At 38.3% G+C, this 12,757-nt stretch overlaps 1 protein-coding gene across 5 annotated transcripts in view; it reads right to left on the minus strand.

Annotated features, from left to right (window-relative positions):
- The window catches only part of GPR63 (G protein-coupled receptor 63), a 244,894-nt gene that overhangs the window by 173,207 nt on the left and 58,930 nt on the right, over positions 1-12,757 (minus strand). Inside the window, exon 2 of one of the 5 annotated variants that reach the window (XM_073893658.1) lies at positions 250-384. The exons of the other annotated variants lie outside the window; for them this stretch is intronic. The gene's annotated coding sequence lies outside the window, so the exon portion shown is untranslated. The remainder of the gene's footprint in view (positions 1-249; positions 385-12,757) is intronic. 5 annotated transcript variants of the gene reach the window in all.

Here is a 12,757-nt window from a genome sequence, read left to right on the forward strand (position 1 = left end):
TTTTCTCCACATCCTCGCCAACACCTGCTGTTTCTTATGCTTTTTAACCATTCTGACAGGTGTGAGATGATATCTCACTGTGGTTTTGATTTGCATTTCTCTGATGATGAGCAGTGTTGAGCATCTTTTCATGTGCCTCTTGGCCACCTGTATGTCCTCTTTGAAGAAATGTCTGTTCATGTCTACTGCCCATTTTTAATTGGATTACTTGTGTTGAGCTAAGTTCTTTATATATATTTGGATACTAACCCTTTATTGGCTATGTCACTTGCAAATATCTTCTCCCATTCTGTAGGTTTCTGTTTGGTTTTGTTGGTTGTTTCCTTCACTGTGCAGAAGCTTTTTATGTTGATGTTGTCCTCCCTTTTTAAATTCACCAGCCAACTGTGACCAGATGAATTAATATTTTAAAAATCACAATCCTAATCATTTAAATACTTGATGGATTCAACTACAGCAATGGTGGCCAACCTTTTTTTTTTTTTTTTTTTTGTCTCCTCAATAAGCCTTAGGGATCCAACATACTCAAAAGAGTTCAGGGGACAAGGGAGTACATTAGGATGGTCACTCAAAAAATATGTACAAGAATTTCTAAAGGACGCTTGAGTAGTTAGGAAAAGCCTCCTTCCTCTCTGCTCTCCCAGATTATAATATGCCCACTTGTTTTTCTTTTTTGTAGTTGTTATTATTGTTTCTGACTAGTGCGTCTTTGCCCATCATCTGATAAGGACAGGGTTCCTGGGCCATGGAGGGAGTCATGTGACTACTAAGCACTCCATCTCCATGCAGCAACTGGTCTGAGAATGGGCCCAAGACACCTGCTGGTCCCTCTACCTAGAGGACCTTCCACATTTCAGTCAGGTCACTCTTCTACACTCTTACACTTCCTTTAAGAGATCATTCTCTCCAGGAAACCTTCTCAAGGCTGCAATTTAGACTAAGCACTCTCCCTTTGCACTCCAGCTGTACTCTCTGCATACCTCTAGGTCAGCACTGTGTTACAGTGACCTTATCTCCCCAAGAGCAAGGTACCTGTTAGGAAGTTTCATCAGGCTTTTAACTGAGGCCAGGTGGTGAGGAAAGACTGATTTTAAAAAAGCAATTTGGGATTCTTTTGGATTAAATACATTGTGTTACATACAACTACCCACCAAGTAAAAGACCCATCTCTATGAATCCCTTTAATAAAGTAACAGAACTGTTTCACACTTTTCAAGATTTGGAGATAATTTTACACTTAGGAGGGAAAAAAAAGGTACCAAAAAAGAACAAAAGAACATTTCCTTTTCCCATCCCATATATTTCAAATGCTGACAACTCTTTAAGGATCTTTCAACCTAAATGACCAATATTTAGGGGCCTGGTTAACTCAATAAGACATGATTCAATTACTTTAAGTGTTATTTATGAAGACTTTAAAAACATGGAGAATTACTTAAAATGTAAAATCACAAAAAGCGGGGTGTAATATTGCTTCTACAGTATAATTATAACTCCATTTTACACAGACACACACACACAAGCTCAAGGGAAATAATCACCCAAATGCTGTGTAATATGTAAATTACGGTACGAATGTGAACTCTTTCTTTTCTTACTGCATTTTTAATGTGCTTTTATTATTTCTATGAGAAAGTAAAAATAATTAAATTGAACCCCATGGAATAATTTCAATATATTTTGAAAGAGTGCATAAAGCCACACCTCAATGAAATTCTAATATAGTAAAACCTCAGCCTATAAGAATTATTCATTGGAACTGAGTAACCCAGGCTAAACTGAGGTTAGTGAATGAACTTTCCAACACATTTCGACAAGTACTATTCACTCTCCTAGCCTCTTTGGTTATACTGCCGTGTTGTTAAAGAGGCAGATCCGACGTGTAGGACACGGGGCTGAAGGACTCAGCTTCATGACTGCTCTGCTACTTACATCTTGAGAGCTCCCAAAGGATGGCAGAAAGACAGGTTCAGAATGGTTTGCTTCCCTAGTGGAACAGATGGTTGTCCCTGGGAGTTAGTGAGCTGTATGTGAAGCCCACATCAGGAGACACATTTCAAGGAGGTTCCCAATATGTGCTTTCAGAGGCTAACGCAGTAAAGGGAAGGTGGCTAGCTATTCAGCCCCAGCCTCCAATACCCCAGCAGAGCTATTCCAACATCTGCTGTTGATTGCTCCTCTTGCTCGAAGTGAGATCAAGCCCCACTTCAGCCCCCACCCTCACCAGTGCTGCTATTTCCTGCAGTACAGGCTGCTGATGCTCTGGGAAGGACTTCTCCATGACACTGGCTATCTGCTTCCCCTTCCTCCTGCTTTTCCTGTGTCTTCTTCTATCTCCTGTCATTTCACTCATATTCTTTGATGTGATTCAAAGGATAAGCCTTTAATATGAAGCCATTTTCTATCCTGTCCCTTGTATATAAAATCCCAAATGAAAAATAGGCAAATCTGTCATATTGGAACTTGCTACTCAAAGGGCAGTCTGTGGACCAGCAGCAACTGCATCACCTATTGGCTTGTTAGAAATGCAGAACATCAGGCTCTAGATCTGCTGAGAATCTGCATTTTAACAAGATCTTGAGATGGAAAAATGGAGGTGTCAGTAGGGCCTCTCGGCCTATTTTTATACAGTTTTGACTTTTGAATCATTTAAGTATTCTGTATATTCAATAACATTAAAGGGGTATGTAAACTCTCAAAATATACACAAAAACAAATGAACCTGAACCTATATGCCAAATTGATAATCACACTGAAGAAAGAATTTATCTTTTGGACATAGTACTCTATAGTATGCCCTTAGAACACCCTATATTCTGGGGCGCCTGGGTGGCTCAGATGGCTAAGCATCTTCCTTGGGCTCAGGTCATGATTTCTGGGTCCTGGGATCAAGCCCCACTTCCGGCTCCCTGCTCCTTGGAGAGTCTGCTTCTCCCTCTCCCTCTGTTCCCCCTCCTCTGGCTCATGCTCACTCTCTCTCTCTCTCTCAAATGAATAAATAAAATCTTAAAAAAAAAACACCCTATATTCTAAGGGCAAAAAAAAAATCTGCAAAGAAACTCGACTTTAATTAGCACAACTGTTGTTAGTAGAGATACTGATATTTGGTAAAACTATTTTGTATACATAACACAGGATAAAGCATTTATATATTTATATCCCCTCGCCACCTAGCTTTATCCACTGAAAGGGTCGAGAAGCCACCATACTCCAGACACAATGATCACATTCAAGTCTTGGTTTCCAAACACCATTGACCATCAAAAGAAACCAAGACTCCTTAAGAAGGTGGCTGACCCCAGGTCTGGATAGGAAAAGAATGAGAGGCGGCAGGAGTGCCTCAGAGAAGTGCTCAAGACTAAAGAGGACTTGACAACCTCAATTCTCTCTCTAGAAGCTTTGAGGATCTTTTCTTTACACTTAGTGTTCTTACATCTCCTAAGAATTAGTCTAAACTTCAAGTTGTCTTTATCCAGTTTGCTGAGCCCTCAGAACCTGTCACTGTGAAGATTCAGATCGTGTCTCAGAGCACAAAATAAGTTTCTATTATTAATTTGATCTTTTCAACTCTTCATTAATTCTGTCATACCTTTTAGAATTCTAAGTATGTAGATACTGGACCAACTTGACTGAGCCTATCTCTGCCCTTCTTGTAAGTTTTCTGCATCTCTTTTTGCACTGCATTCTAGGAGATTTCCTTATAGTCAGCTTTCAAATTTTCCATAGCACTATTTTTTTTAAGATTTTATTTATTCTTCAACATAGAGATAGACAGAGCCAGAGAGCACAAGCAGAGGGAATGGCAAAGGGAGAGGGAGAAGCAGGCTCTGTATTGAGCACGGAGCCTGATGCAGGGCTCGATCCCAGGCCCCCTGGGATCACGACCCGAGCCGAAGGCAGACATCTAACCATTTGAGCCACCCAGGCACCCCCCCCCTCCGTAGCACTATTTTAATTTCAGCAAACAAATTTCTGATTTTCAAGAGTTCTTCTTTATTCTTTAACTGCATCCTGTTATTTTTCTGCATCCTGTTATTTTTCAGATGTCATCTTCTTAAAATGCCAAGTTCTCTTTTATGTACTCTCCTCAATTCCTTAATCTCTGCCTCTTCTAGGAACATTCGTTCAGTTTATGCTATCATTCTTTTGCTGCTGTTCCTTTTCATATATCTAATGCATATTTCTGAGTAAAGGCCAGAGTGACTTTTTCCTCTATGACTGCTGTGGGTTGCCTCTGCTTTTCTGCTGGTCTCTCCTATAAAAAGGCAGTTGGCAGAGAGTCCTGTGTGTGGAGACGTTGGACTCGTCAAAAGACTGACTATTTTTTAAGGTAAGCAGAGGGTGGGCCTTCAAATACCAAGAAGACAAGGGGCTTTGTTTGCTGCAGGCGCACTGCCCTTATCAGTTACAAATCTCCACCAGGCACTTCCTTTGACTTCTTGAGAAAAGAAAACTCTAGTTTTCAACTCGGGTAAAATGATGGGCTGCTCTATTCCACACAGTAGGGTTGCAGGCAGAGGAAAAACAGTGCCAAGTGTGGGGCACAGCCTAACTATTCATTCTACCTCCTCCATTCATTGCACTCAGCACCCTGAATCTTTCCCTTAGAATACCTATTATGGCCAGTGGAGGTCTGCAGAAAACAAAACATGATGAACTTTTCAAAAATCCTCAGGGGTTAAAGTATTCTCAATATTCCTGCTAAGAAATTACTGAACGCTTCTATTTTTATTCTTTCTCTTTTTAAAAATCTCCGGAAAATTTGAGATGGAGAGAAAAATCACTCTGCCATAAAAAGCATTTCATTTCTCATTAAACGTGTACACATTCTTGAGTTTCCCCCACAAGTTTGTTTTACCTTTAAGATGTCTTCTATTCTTTGACTTATCTCTGGGCAGTAGCTATGGCTTTTTTTAATATAAGCATGAGCATTAAGGACAGCAAACATATGAGCATCTGCATAAGTCTACCAGATAATCAATTTGTATTAAAACGAAGCCTTATGTGAAGATTGGCACTAGCTCAAATGCAGGATACAAAATAAAATTATAAAAATTCAATGAAAAAGACAACTCTGGTATTATTTATGCTAATTCAAAGTAAATTAAAAAAAACATTTTGTGCAGGGGTGCCTGGGTGGCTCAGTCAAGCGTCTGCCTTTGGCTCAGGTCATGGTCCCAGGGTCCCGGAATCGAGCCCCGCATCAGGGAGCCTGCTTCTCCCTCTCCCACTCCCCATGCTTGTGTTCCCTCTCTCACTGTGTATCTCTCTGTTAAATAAATAAATAAAATCTTTAAAAAGAAAAAAAAAAATCTTGTGCACAATGGTACTCAGAAAAGAATCCAAAGACTTGTTCGGCCTCCAGCCTTCTTATCTGAAACATAATAATATAAAAATATATTTGTATATATATGTATGCCCATTATATATATTTCAACCAAAGGAGAAGGTGTATGGTGTTCTGGAGTGCTGCATGGAAGTATTTTCTGCTTAAGTCACATTCCTTCTCCTTTTGGTCTCTTTCCTGACAGTGAAAAACACAGCAGAAACCACTCTGGTGATAACATTTCTCTTCAGGTTGTTGTCCGAGTAAGCTAAAAGTACCTATCTCCACTGCTCTGATCTTCCTACTGATCCACAGCAGCCATGAGAATCTGTGCCAGCTTCAGAGTTGTCTGATTTTTATCCCACGAAATTTGTTTGCGCCTGCTTCCCTTGCCTGTAGGCTGTCATTTATGACTCAGCACTGCTGTCTCTAGCCCCACCTCTAATCCTATCTCCTTTACTAACTACAATAACCAATTAACCTCGGCTTTAAGTGTTCATTTCTATATATCACATATTTAACTAGTGCTTAAATATTAGCCAAAAACTATTCTGGAACTTCACAAATATTAATATAATTAACAATTCCAGAAGGTGGGCATCATAACTGACCTCACTGACAGATGAGGAAGCTGAGCTACAAACTAGGCGACTAGCCCAAGGTCGCGCAGCCAGTGAAGAGCAGTGCTAGGGTGAGCACCTGCGTAACCTGGCTCTAGTCTGTGAATCATCAGCCCACTAGGGAGGGAGAAAAAGTCTTATTCTAGAACGAGAGAAAGAATTTAAGAAGTGCAATTATAGCTACCATTCCTTAAAACACCCACCACGTACCAGACTTTCACATGTATTATTGCTAATCCTGACAAACCACCCCAAAGACAGAAGTTATTTTCCCCATTTTGAAGACAAGTAAACCGAGGCTCAGAGCTTGACATGCCTCCAGTCACACAAACAATGAGAGAGATGGAATTGGAACCCAGGGCACTCCAGCTCCAAAGTTCCTGCTCTTTACGAAACGCTTTGCGAGTGCCTCCCTCATCACCCGAGGAAAGAGAAAGAGACTTTTATTCCATTTAATACAGCAATTTGTGATGTTAAAAATGCTGTCCCTAGATCTGGCCTATTCTCCTGGTCTAACACCTTGGGGATTTTATTTTTAGTCCAGCCTTCCCCAAAGGCTTCAATTTTTCTTCAGAACACCATTCCCTGAGGGCCAGAAGCAGCATGAGAGCAGACACCATGTTTTACACAGAGTTGATGAAAAGACCAAAAAAAAAGGAAAGCAGTAACTAAAACAAAGCCATTTCTGGGAGTAAAATCCTAACTTCCACAATTAAAAAAGCCAAAGTATCCCTGACATGATAAGGAAAATTCCACTATCCCTCATCCTCAGACATCACTTTTGTAATGTTGACTAAAAATTAAACTGGATAATTTCTTGAAATCCAAACACTTGGTTAGAGTTGGATAAACTATGTGAGTGGAGAATGCTGTAGATTGCTAAAATTTTTATGGGCATGCTTTGGAACTCTGCAGTCTAAAACTCCCTTACCCCTTGAATCTTTCAAAATGCAACCAATAAGGTTGCCATTCAGCATTTAGATAACACTTCCAGGAATGACACTAATTTAACTTCATGTGATTGGAAGGTAAGACATTTAATCCCCCCTTTTACATTTGTGGAGGTTTATGACGAGATACTTATCCCCACGGGATGTAGTATATCACAAAGGAGAATTTGACTCTAAGTTAGTGATTCGGATGGATGTGAAAAAGTAAGTAATGACAAAAATGGGATGCCTCACGACCTAGACTTGAGGCCATGCGCCTAGACGAAATAATATAAACCAATAACTAAAGAAATTTTTCACAGTGATTAATCACTGAACACAGCATGACATAGAGAACAATCTTCTAGAGCTCCTGGCTCCTATCTCTACATGACTGTTTAATATAATCTGCTTCCCCCTATTATGGGCTGTATGGTGCACCAGATACCAAGAAAGAATACAAAAGAAAAGGAGATATAATCCTTGCCTTCAAAAGTGTTGAAACAATTATAAAGAATAATGGAAAGGCCAATTATTAAGTCCATTAAGGCAATAATCCTTTATCTTCAGATGCATGAATTCTCATTAATAACAGCAATGTTACATAGTTCTTGAAAATAAATGAGAAGAGGGGAGGTGGGTAGGGGGATGAGAGAAATAGGTGAGGGGGATTAAGAGTACACTTATGATGAGCACTGAGCAATGTACAGAATTGCTATGTCACTATACTATACACATGAAACTAATATAACACTGTATGTTAACTCTACTGGAATTGAAATTTAAAACTTAGTAAAATTTTAAATTTTTCTTAAAAATTGATGAGAAATAATGGAGATTAATAGATAACTCATAAACAGAAGATGCAAAAAAAAAAAAATCAACCAGCATTTCAAAGTGTTTAGTTTCACTAAAATTAAAATTAAAAGAAAAATACAGTGTTATTTTTTTGCCTAACAAATTTTCAAAGGTTTTAAAAAGATGAAAATAGTTCTAGGACACTGATACTCTACCAGTGGAAATGCAACCTTACAGTAATTCAGCATGCTCCATCAACAGCCTTAAAGATATTCCCAGGGTCTTCCTTTCCTCGCAAAGAAAGACAAGCTTGGGGCCGACCAATGCTCCCCCAAGAACAACTGAAAAAGCAGGATAGTTTTTTTAAAAACTTTTTTGAAGCATCTAAGAGCTACCAAAGCAAGGAGAACTTGAGAGGTCAAGATCTGAGAGAGAAGGAAGCATGGCAACATAAGGTAGCTCTGCATTCGATGAGACTTTTCCCCTGAGATATGAGCCAGTTCTGAAAAGCCAAGCTCAGAGCTTTTTCTCAAGGCAGCTGAGAGGTGGAGAGCCTGAAAAGCGGCAGCTGAAAAGCTTAAAAGCAGTTGAGAAGCTTCAAGTTGAGTAAGAGAGGCAGCTGGGAGGCTGAGATGCTGAGCAGAGCATAGTCTGTAGCAGTGTCCCAAAGCTGGAAGCTGGTGTCAAGGGCTCCTGGGGGGGTGGTAGGAACGACTTCCAAAGGACTTCATTCTTGGACTAGGCATGGACAGGAAATCGAAGAGCTCTCGTAACAACCAAACACCAACCTAGTATGCTTAAGTTTAGGTTTCTTAAGTTTCCAGATGAAGTTTATTTTTTGAGAAACAAATGGAACATCAAAAGCACTATGAAGAAAAGATTGATAAGTTGGCCAAAAGGCATCATTTGAAAATGAAAAGGCAAGTCAAAAGGAAGAAGACATTTGCAATCACATAATTGACAAAGGACTCATACCCTGAATATATATACATTTTTTTCATGCTGATACATTTTTAAGAAAAACACAAACATATCCACTTGAGAACCAAGCAAAGGAACTAAACCAAAACTTCACAAAGGAGGATGCTCCAACAGCCCCCCACACACACACCGAAAACAGGTGCTGTCCCTCATTATTCATCAGGGAAGTGCAAATAAAAACCACAAAAAGACAAATCTAACAGAATGGTTAAAATTAAAGTGAGTGTTGGTCACAATGAGGTACAAACAGAACTTTCATACATGACTGTTGGGAATGGATATTGGTAACTGTCTGTGGGAAAACAGTTTGCCATTTATGGTAAATGTGCAATTATATCTGCTCTACGACCCAGCAATCCCACTCCTGAGTATATGCTGAACAGAAATGTTCACATTTCTGCACAAGTACAAGTATATTCCTAGTAGCACTATTCAAAACAGCCAAACATTAGAACAGCAAAAATGTCCATCAACAGAAATGTGACATGTCTGTATAATGAAATACCATACAACCACGAAAATGAACAAGCTACTGCCATGAGCCACGTGGATTGACCTCACAATAATAATACCGAGCAAAAGACACAGACACAAAAGTGTATATACAGCATGACTCCATTGATTTAAAATTCAAAAACAGGCAAAATGAATCTTTGGTATTGGAAGTTATTGGTTACCTTTGAGGAGAGTACAATTAATGACTGGGAAGGGCCTTCTAGAAGGTTCCGGGGTTCCTGGGATGCTGGTACATCCACGGTGGTTACACACATGTATTCATTTTTTCAAATTTCACTGAGTTATACCCTTGATTTGTGCATCTTCCTGCTTATATATAAAATTTTTTTTAAACTTCCATTAGAAATAATTATAAGTTTGTAGAACTTTTACTTCTCAGGATCCATTCCTAAGAAGTATTTTTAAATATCCTTTAAAAGTTCAAGTAATTAAAATATATATAAAATCTTCCAGACCTTAGGTTAGGCAAAGAATTCATAGATATAACACCAAAAACAAACCAGTCCATAAAAGAAAAAAGTGACAAATTGGCCCTCATTAAAACTCAAAATTTTTGCATTTCAGATGACATAATTAAGAAAACGAAAAGCCAAGAAACAGACTGAAGTATTTGCAAAACACATATCAAATAAAAGACTTGTATCCAGCATGTGCAAGGAATGCTCACAACTTAGTAATATTCAAACCCAATTGAGAAATTAACAAAAGATATGAATAGACATTTCAACAAAGATATACAAATACCTAACAAGTATATGAGAGGATGTTCAATATTATTGTCATTAGGGAAAGGCATATTAAAACCACACTGAAGTACTTCACATCCACTAGAGTGACTATAATAAATATGACAGACAACAACAAATGTTGGTAAGGATATGGAGAAATAGGAACCCTCAGATATCACGGTGGGAATGTCAAACGGTGGAACCATTTTGGAAAAGAGTTCGGCAGTTTCCCAAACAGTCAAAAACAAAACTCCCAATACAACTCAGGAATTCCATTCCTAGGTACTGGCCGGCCCAAGGGAAATGAAAATGTGTGTCCACACAAAGATTTACACATGAACATTCATAGCAACATTATTATTAATAGCACAAAGGTGGAAACCTAAATGTCCATCAGCTGATGAAAAGATGGACAAAATGTATTATATCTCTACAACGAAATACTGTTCAGCAATAAAAAGGAATAAAGTACTGACATATGCTATGTCATGGATAACCTCAAAAATATATGGTAAGCAAAAGAAATCAGTCACAAGAAACCACATATTGCATAATTTCACTTATATGAATTGTTCAGAAAAGTCAAAATTGTATAGAGACAGAAAGTAGATTAGCAGTTGCTTGGGACTAGGTATGGGAGGAGGTATTAGCTGTAAATGGATGTGAGGGATCTTATCTGGGAGAAGAAAATGTTCTAAAATCAATTATGGTGATGGTTGTACCACTTGGTAAAATTACTAAATACCACTGAATTATGTACTTGAAATGGCTGAATTTTATGAAATGTTAAATATATCTCAATAAAGCTATTAAAAAATTTCATGGACACGACAGCAGGAAAATAAAGCCAACCTAAAGGTTCACATTTGTGAAATAGTTTGAGCTAATCATGTGATTTATATCATAGAATGCTGTATAGCCATTAAAACACTGAAACTGTTTTTGAAGAGTATTTAATGACACAAGAAAATATGATGCAAGCATGCTGAGTGAAGAAAACAAACTACAAAGCTGTTTATACAATATGCTCTTGCTGTGTTTTTTTTTTTTTTAATTTTTAAAAGGGCTCAGAAGGAAACACATCAAAACATGAACAGAGGTTTCTGACCAGTAAGTTTTTTAGTAATACTTTTTTTCTGTATTTTCTGTATCTTCCTGTATTTTCTAAATCTTGTAAGTTTTCCTATATTCAAGAAAAAATTCTAAAAAAAAATTCTGCTTGAACATTTTCATATATTATAAATATATATATATGAATAGTTCTTTTTAATGATCATAAGACATATTTCTTTTTTTAAGACATATTTCTTAAAAAAAAACTCTACTACTTAAGAAGACATTAAGAAAGCAAAATAAGCATCCTCCTATCTCATCATGCCTACTGTCCATGGTTAGAACATAATACAAGATTTAAAAATTTAGAAACTGATGGGAATGACTCAACTGTTTCTGCTATTATGCAAGAAATGTATTCTCATCAATAAAGGGTATAACAGACTTATGAGGAGAATAGAATTTTGTTATCCCCAAAACTGCAAATTTTAAATATGATAATTTATCTAGTTACTACTTTTAAAAAGTACCCCCATATTTCCTCCAATTATTTACCTACCAAACTAAAGAAACAGTGCCTACTTTTTCATATTAATCTCTAGATCACCTTTCTGGTTTGCACAAACATCACCTAAAAAATCAATGCAATTTCAAAGCAAACCAAAACAAACATACAAAAAGCCTGCCTATTTTTGTTTATTTTCATGCTATTCCACAAGAGTTTGGTTTTTGTTGTTGTTGTTGTTGTTGTTTAAATCCACTTTAGCATCATCTGAATTTCTGGTACAGCCCAATCTGCTGCTCTATTCTTTACACCTATTCTCTTAAGTAACTCTACCCAACTGACGCCATATGCCTATCTGCATGAGAATTAGACATTTAATTTTTCTTTTTTTTAAGATTTTATTTATTTGACACACAGAGAGAGAGAGCACAAGCAAGGGGAGGTGCAGAGGGAAAGGGAGAAGGAGGCTCCCCTGGTGAGCAGGAAGCCCAAAGGGGGGCTCCATCCCAGGACCCTGAGATCATGACCTGAGCCGAAGGCAGACACTTAACTGACTGAGCCACCCCAGTGCCCCTAATTTTTCATTAATAGTCACAAAGCGCAATAAGAGTTTGTTTCCAAGGCCTTCAAATAAATTTATCAAATCAAAGCTCAATGTTTTCCGCCATCATACTGGTATTTCTTCTAAAACTGCTGGTACTCTCTTCTCCACTGCCTCTTACTACAAATGATTTTGACATGTCCTTTGGAGGTAATAAATAGTCAAGGGCCACCATAAGCTTTCTATTGAGCACTTCCATGCTCTTCCTCCAGATGCCCACTATGTCCACCTTAGCAGTGGTCAGAGTACCTGGTTGCTATTTACAAACTGTGTCATCAGGCAGGTTACTTGATTTCTCAGTTCCTCAGAAAAATGGAGATGATCGTAATACACCCTAGTTCATGAAGCTGCCGTAGGTGTTAAATGAGACAGCAAATGTAAAGTACTGACACGTAATCAGTGCTCAATAAATATGAGCTAGCAGTTCTACCTAGGCCAGAAAAGAAAACCATGTCCTCCACAACACCAGCACTTACGTGACATTTGGGATACTCCTCCCTCATGCTTGCAAATGACTATTTTCCATATCTCACCCCAAACTGAATTTATTTATTTTTTTAAAGGTTTTATTTATTTATTCATGAAAGACAGAGAGAGAGAGAGAGAGAGAGGCAGAGAGAGAAGCAGGCTCCCAAGGAGCAGGGAGCCCGACGCGGGACTTGATCCCAGGACCCTGGGATCATGACCTGAGCCGAAGGCA

The sequence above is a fragment of the Callorhinus ursinus genome, unplaced genomic scaffold (assembly GCF_003265705.2).
Source record: "Callorhinus ursinus isolate GAN/ISIS: 27379988/994484 unplaced genomic scaffold, GSC_fseal_2.0 scaffold6, whole genome shotgun sequence".
Taxonomy (NCBI): domain Eukaryota; kingdom Metazoa; phylum Chordata; class Mammalia; order Carnivora; family Otariidae; genus Callorhinus; species Callorhinus ursinus.